The sequence below is a fragment of the Salmo trutta genome, chromosome 21 (genome assembly GCF_901001165.1).
Source record: "Salmo trutta chromosome 21, fSalTru1.1, whole genome shotgun sequence".
Taxonomy (NCBI): domain Eukaryota; kingdom Metazoa; phylum Chordata; class Actinopteri; order Salmoniformes; family Salmonidae; genus Salmo; species Salmo trutta.
Genome location: NC_042977.1, coordinates 2478383 through 2486498, shown reverse-complemented (window position 1 = coordinate 2486498; position 8116 = coordinate 2478383). Strand labels below are relative to the sequence as shown.

General features: G+C 39.6%; 1 protein-coding gene across 1 annotated transcript in view; it reads left to right on the top strand.

Moving 5' to 3' along the window:
- The first annotated feature begins 1308 nt into the window (after window positions 1-1308).
- The window catches only part of basp1 (brain abundant, membrane attached signal protein 1), a 68385-nt gene continuing 61577 nt past the window's right edge, over window positions 1309-8116 (top strand). Inside the window, exon 1 of the mRNA XM_029703949.1 lies at window positions 1309-1599. The gene's annotated coding sequence lies outside the window, so the exon portion shown is untranslated. The remainder of the gene's footprint in view (window positions 1600-8116) is intronic.

The following is an 8116-nucleotide window of genomic DNA, read 5'->3' as shown; positions in this document are numbered from 1 at the left end:
TTAAAGCAATCATATGCGAAAGCACATCCCAGAAAGCCCCTCAATCCCTAACAGGTACCATATACCCACACATGTATAAATCAGCAATGTACAGCAAACGTGTACACATTGTAAAATAGAAAACAGTATTCAGAACGTGACCTACCCCTTGCATCACATTTTCATACTGGGAAGACCTGACTTTTGCGATCTCCCCCTATCTGCATACGGGGCCAATCACAACACGCCTTATTGTCATCAGAGTTGAACCAACCAATAAGAATGCTTATTGGTTGGTTCAATAAGAAATTTGGCAACTGCACTGCCCGCAACCGCAGGGCTCTCCAGAGGGCGGTGCGGTCTGCTCAACACATCACCGGGGGCACACTGCCTGCCTTTCAGGACACCTACAGCACCCGGTGTCACAGGAAGGCCAAAAAGATCATCAAGGACAACAACCACCCAAGCCACTGTCTGTTCACCCCGCTACCATCCAGAAGGTGAGTTCAGTACAGGTGTATCAAAGCTGGGACCGAGGCCATCAGACTGTTAAATAGCCATCACTAGCCGGCTACCACCTGGTTACTCAATCCTGCACCTTAGAGGCTACTGCCCTATATACATATACATATACATATACATATACATGGAATCACTGGTCACTTTAATAATGGAACACTAGTCACTTGAATACATACTGCTTTATTCATTTCATATGTATATACTGTGTTATATTCTACTGAATTTTAGTCAATGCCACTCTGACATTGTTCTTCCTAACATTTATATATTTCTTAACTCCATTCTTTACTTTCGATTTGTGTGTATTGTTGTTAATTGTTAGATATTACTGCACTGTTGGAGCTAGGAACGCAAGCATTTCACTACACCTACAATAACAACTGCTAAATATGTGTATGTGACCAATAACATTTGATTTGATGAATGAAAGATGATAATTGTACAAGATGTGTAAACTCGCCTTTAAGGGGGCTGTGTAAGAGGCTTTGTAAGGAGCTTACAGATGGACAGTGGTAAGGGCAACGGTTTCACAGACATCATTGGGAGTAGGGCAGAGGGCTGCAAAAAAACGCAAGCAGTTTTACAAGCAGTGTGGTTTGTGTTGCTCATGCCTGTGAGAAGCGGCTAATGGATCAGCACTCTAGGCTCCAAAATATGAAATTAGGTGAAGTCAAGAGCAGGTGCTGTGCATGTTTGACCAATGAGCAGAGTGCATCTTGTAAACCAATCAACCAATGTTTTAACGACAACATTCGTGCTGATAACAACCGGGACCGCTGGTCTCTACACATAATCGAATGCCTGCCTCGCGGTTCAATTGCTGTTTATCGTGGCCCATGTGAAAGTCCCTTTAGGAATTTGTAGATCAGCCCTCCACGTCTCAGCAGCGTCGCGCGCCCAAATGATCGCCAGAATGGAGTGAACCGTGTGCGTGCGTGCGTGTGCGTGCGTGTACGTGCGCGTGTCGCCAGAGAAATGCAGAGCGAGCCACGCAGAACACTACCATAATAGGCACACGCTACCACGCGCACAGGCGAAGCCGCTTGATAAAATACACTCATTGAAAGGAGGGCTTTGTAACTTACTTCACTGTCAACGGTAAGAATCACTCCATTGAATATTTATTTTTGAAAATGATTAACATTTGCTCAAGTGCGCTTTTTCAAATCGTTTTATTTTCAGGGTGTGTAGATTTTTGCTTTTCACCTATCCATTTGGATAGGTAGAGCGCACGTTGGATAATGGGATGTATTTGACAAAAAAAGGAGCACTTCTGAGCAAATTGACTTGACAATGATTATGTGGACAATGATTGACAATGATTATGTAACCTTGTTTGCAATGGAAATGTCATAATTAGTCCGTTTTCCCTTCTATGCAATTCTACCGACAAAATGTCAAGATAAAGGGGTGTGTTCTCTTTCTCGTGCACAATGTCTGGTGAAGTATGGACCTTTTCCTCCATACAAGTATTTTACATGTCTTGATGATAGTGTAGTTTATTAATGTACGAGCTCTTTTTAAAAGTAAATATGACTGATTACAAACATTGCGTGCTAATGATGCACAAATGTCACAATTTAGGCTGACCAAATGGACAGAAACTCCACATTTTATTGAGATTGCGGAACATCTCTCCAGATGGAAATGATAGTAATTCCAGAAATAAGATTCTTTGCCCCACCTCTTTGTGTATGGAGGTGTGACACTACATGTAACACACACACACACACACACACACACACTGTCATATCATCAGATCTGAACGCGACCGAATTAGGTGACTGATTTATTAATATCATATTTCATCTGAATGTGCACAAATAGGAGATGCTCAGTTCTTGTATGGCATGTGTGATGAGAAGGGGGTGTAGGCTACTAGAGTGCCTATCCTTTCGCAAGACTCTTTAGCATCATTTAAAAATATTTAGCATCATATCGGATTCGGTTAAATAATAAGTAAAATATCGTTATCATTTTTAGTGTCCATCGTTGCAATTACATCTCAAATACTATTGGGTTGGAGTGAAACTTCGATTAGTAATGCCAAGTCCTTTGTTTGGCGGGACGCATGCGCATTGCTTTTAGGGTGTGGATTGCTGGATGCATGATATGCTACCTTGCTTATCAATTGCCTGTCGCGTGTCCCGTAGTTCGACATCCTTATCGATAGCCTAAAATACTACTTTATTTCTTGAATTGAGAATGTGCACGGGTTCTCTTTTTTTTACGACAGTGATTAGGGCGGGAATGAGACATTTTGTATTGACATGTTATATTATCAAATGTATGACCTAAACATTTGGCTATTATTCAATGACAAAAATAGCTACAGTTCGGTTTGCTTTAATGCATGTTTGTAGGGAATGCAATTTTGGTTTCTGCTTCAAGCTACACTGTCGCCTATACTTAAGCCACCTGTCAAGAAGCAGCATAATGCATTTCAATAACTGCTCTGCTATGGATGCATATCATTTTAACGCATCATTTGGGTATCATCATTACATCTGCAGGAGGGGAATTGGCTATAAATTGGAGGCAACCTGATGTCTATTCGATGCTGCTATGAAATTATGGCTGAATAACTCATCCCATAAACTAAGATATAGTCTATTGAGCACCATCCAAAGTCCATGGACTTTGAAATTTGGTCCGTTCGCCCTGGCTTTGATGTCAACGTCCAAAGTAATAATTTTTATCTCCGATTGGGACCGACCTTAATTTCAAACTCCACAGCCATCTGGTACTTCACAATACAGTACTCTCCTGTGATCTACTGTGCCCCCCCCCCCCCCTGATTCGGCAGGTGAAGAAGCTGGATGTGGAGGTCCTCGGCTGGCGTGGTTACATGTGGCCTGCGGTTGTGAGGCCGGTTGGACATACTGACATATTCCCTAAAATGACATTTGAGGTGGCTTATGGTAGAGAAATGAACATTACATTCTCTGGCAACAGCTCTGGTGGACATTCCTGCAGTCAGCATGCCAATTGCACGCTCCCTCAACTTGAGACATCTGTGGCATTGTGTTGTGTGACAAAAGTTTACATTTTAGAGTGGCCTTTTATTGACCTCAGCACAAGGTGCACCTGTGTAATAATCATGCTGATTAATCCGCTTCTGGATATGCCACACCTGTCAGGTTGATGGATTATATTGAAGAAATGCTCACGAATAGGGATCTAAACACATTTCTGGGATCTTTTATTTCAGCTTAGGTAACAAGGGACCAACACTTTGCATGTTGTTTATATTTTTGTTCAGTGGTTGCTTCAGGTTGTGTTTTTACGGCCTTTTATGTATTTCCTTGGAATCAACTCCAATTCCAATGTTAGTCCATTATAGTTTGTTAAATGGCTTACAGAAACAAAATAACAAAATGTAGACCTATTCCTAAATAGGATAACTTGAACCCATTTGCACTCCACATTGAAGCCATGCTATTACTTACAATAGAATTCACACTGATATAAGGGCTATAGTTCAGGGCCCGGTTTCCCAAAAGCATGTTAAGTTCATCATTAGAACCTTCGTAGGATCTCTGAGCTGTTTCCCAGAACCAGCGTTAACATTGCACTTGAAAATGAACGCGATCGAATGCCTGCCTCAGACCACTTGATGCACAGCGCATTGTTATATACTGTTTTACCCTCCTGTGTCACTTGATTTATTTGTCTATCTGTGACTGCCGATAACTTCAGAACAAAGTTGACTGCAAATACAAAGTTGCCAATGTCTTTGCAATTGACACAAACAAGTATAAAAAAATATGCTTTAAATGAAAACTGAGATGACTGCATTAAAATAAACAGTAGGCTATAGGCCTATTTTAACTATATTAAAATACATTTCATGTTCAGTCGAGTTCTATTTTGCTACTTGTAGACTAGGCTACTGTCTGTAATTTGTCTCAATATATTTAATGATGTGTAGCCTAACGTGCACAATAATGTGCCAAAATGGTGATTTAATGCATTTTTATTGGGTAAGCATTAGAATAAGCCACGTCAATATTTGCAGCTATTGTGGAAATATTTCTCTAGGAGCTGATCTGTCATCAGTATTGTGAAATAATTCTAATGTTAAGGTAAGATTTGAATTGAGAAAGCTGAAGCAAGACCCTGTCAGTATCGACATATGCTCCAACGATGCGCTCAGTGACCATTCTATCTGTGTGGTGTTTTGGGAAATGCATGTTACATTTTCAGTCATTGCAGTAAAGATGCATTGTTAAAACACTCGTATACCCAAGATCCATCGCTATCGGAAAACTGGGCCCTGTACAGTAGAGTACAGAACAGTAATGTTCATACAGTAAATTAAGTGTGAGTAGAGTATAGTAAAGTTCAGTATAATGTACTATATTGTACTGAACTCTTCTACTTGACTGTACTCTATGAAGTAAACTCTACTGTAGGCCTACTCTACTGTATTGTGCTGAACTAAATGCAACTTTGCTCTACTATACTGTGCTGTATTGTACTTAATCTATGATTGGTTCAGATTTGGCCCAGTCCGGGCAGACCAAATATGGTCTTGTTTGGGGGTGAGTTCATTTAGAATAATACTCAGCATGCTTTGAAAGAGTAGATTTACATTTTAGGCTTTTAGCAGAAATGTGTCTAGAGCGACTTAGTCAGTGCATTCAACTAGGGTAGATAAACAACCACATATCATATTCATAGCAAGAAAAACATTTCTGTAACTGTTACGGAGAACGTTACTGATAAATTGTGAAACCGTTGCAAAGTAGACAAAATGATTCCGAATACAGGAATGGTGTTGCTGTAAGCTTATGGCTAGCTGCATATGATCTTATTTATTTTTTGGGTTTTGATGTTACCGGTAGAGTGCAATGGTATGTCTTATTTAGGGGATCCAATTCCACGGGTGGAAGCAGAAAATTTAACACAAGTGGCTTCTTTGTTGAACTGCCATTGAATGGGATTATGTGTTTCACGTTCACATAATACTGTTTCTGTTTTAATTAAAAACCAAGCAGTTCGCACACTTGGACAGAGGGTACAGAGAATGTAGTAGGAACATAGACAGGTGCTCAGGACATTGCCCTCACTGCTAACTCTAGCCACACCCACTAAACCTCTAATTAGCTTTTGGCTGGGATTCATGCTAATAGGCAGAATGTAAGTATATTCATTTAGATAGAATATCTATGTACAAGTCTTTGACAAAAACCCCAAACCAATTTTGAAATAATATAAAATGGCCCTTTGACTACTACATTAGACCATTTTACAGTTAATAGGATGGGTTCCTTAGAATTTATTAGGAATCATAGGGAGTATTTAATCATAACGTTTCTCGCTCTATTAAAAAAAAATACAATTGAACAAATAATATCCTGCACTTATAGTAGCCTATAGGCAATATGATTCCCTTCTCAAAATGTCTAAATAAAAAGTACACATTGAAAATGTATAGACTACCATTCAAAAGTTTGGGGTCACTTAGAAATGTCCTTGTTTTTGAAAGAAAAGCAAAATTTTTGTCCATTAAAATAACATCAAATTGATCAGAAATACAGTGTAGACATTGTTCATGTTGTAAATGACTATTGTAGCTGGAAGCTGCCAGTTCAGGACTTGTGAGGCATCTATTTCTCAAACTAGACACTCTAATGTACTTGTCCTCTTGTTCAGTTGTGCACCGGGGCCTCCCACTCCTCTTTCTATTGTGGTTAGAGCCCGTTTGCGCTGTTCTGTGAAGGGAGTAGTACACAGCATTGTATGAGATCTTCAGTTTCTTGGCAATTTCTCGCATGGAATAGCCTTCATTTCTCAGAACAAGAATAGACTGACGAGTTTCAGAAGAAAGTCCTTTGTTTCTGGCCATTTTGAGCCTGTAATCAAACCCACAAATGCTGATGCTCCTCAACTAGTCTAAAGAAGGCCAGTTTTATTGCTTCTTTAATCAGATCAACAGTTTTCAGCTGTGCTAAAACAATTGCAAAAAGGTTTTCTAATGATCAATTAGCCTTTTTAAAATGATAAACATAGATTAGCTAACACAATGTGCCATTGGAACACAGGAGTGATGGTTGCTGATAATGGGCCTATGTAGATATTCCATATATAAATCAGCCGTTTCCAGCTACAATAGTCATTTACAACATTAACAATGTCTACACTGTATTTCTGATCAATTTGATGTTATTTTAATGGACAAAAAATTTGCTTTTCTTTCAAAAACAAGGACATTTCTAAGTGACCCCAAACTTTTGAACAGTAGTGTATGTTTTTATGCCCAGTACGGTCATACTTCAGATATAACAGCAATCCAACATTTCCTCATCCCCAGTCTCTATACTGTGAGCACCATCTGTCACACAAAACCCTGTCTGCCAAGAAATCATGACTGCAATAAAAACTGACAATGCTATTTAATGCAGCCAGAATTGGCATACCGTCAAACCAATTCAAGATACCTTGATGTGACCATATCCAAGACCGAGCCTAACTTTTAGCCAAATTGGCTCTGCATTTTGTGAGAAGTTTATCATTATATACTATGGGCTCTATTTTCGGCTGGCATTAAGGCGGCACTAGTGTCAAATGCACGTTACTTTGCAATCATCATGTAGTGCTGCCGCACTGGCATTTTCCAGCCCTAATGCCAGGTTTGGTAATTTACCTGCCTTATATCAGCTTGCTTGCGCTCAGATGGGCGGGGTGGAAATATTTAAGGTGTGCCCATAAACATGATCCAAAGTGCTAATTTCAGGCAGCGCTGATGGATATTTAAGACCAACCAAAAGCTGCTTTCAGTGGTAACGCAGTTCGTTATTGCATGGATTTTGACAGCGGAATCGCAGCCTATCCAGCAGTGAGACACAGTGCCCATATGTGGATGGAATAAGAGTAACCTAATGTGCTTTCGTTGCCTGTATACGTCATATTTAAAAACAGAATTTTTTTCACATTTTATTTTCTATAAAACCAAGCATAGCCTCCCCTCCCCTCAATGAAGGCTTTTTTTTTTTGTCTGCTCAATGCAATCGCGAAGTAGTCAAGACTGTCGATAAAGGGTTTGGCTCCTGAGACCGCTTGGAAATACATCTTAGTCACCAAAGCTTTAATAAAATATCAAGTTTGAGAGTAAAACAGTGAGCTGACATTCCCTTTTTATCTATGCATTGTAGGCAGGCCCACATAATTTTAGCCATGCGGGTCCCATTTTGATGTGTGTAAAACCCTCCATAGTCTGCGTTGTTTTAAATGCCCACGGGGAGAAATGGTGCCTGTAAGTGTTTAAAGGAAGTTGTTGTTTTGTTTAGAATTTGATTTATAATTATATTCTCTTTTTTTTAGGCCTTATCAATAATGAATTTAATCTTGCTTATTGACCATGTTTGGCATGTCCATGCTCAGCCATGATTCAATTCACAGTAGGCCTAGTCCTTATATCAGTGTGAATGCGATTGAAGCCATGCTATTACTTAGAACAATGTGGACTGCAAATGGGTTCAAGTTAACCTATTTAGCGTAGGGGTGAAGTTTAGGGTTATGGTTTGTATATAGTTAGTTGAAATGTTACTGATAGTCAATCTGTAGATGCTCTACAGACTATCCAAATCAAGTGTAACCAAATGTCTTATTC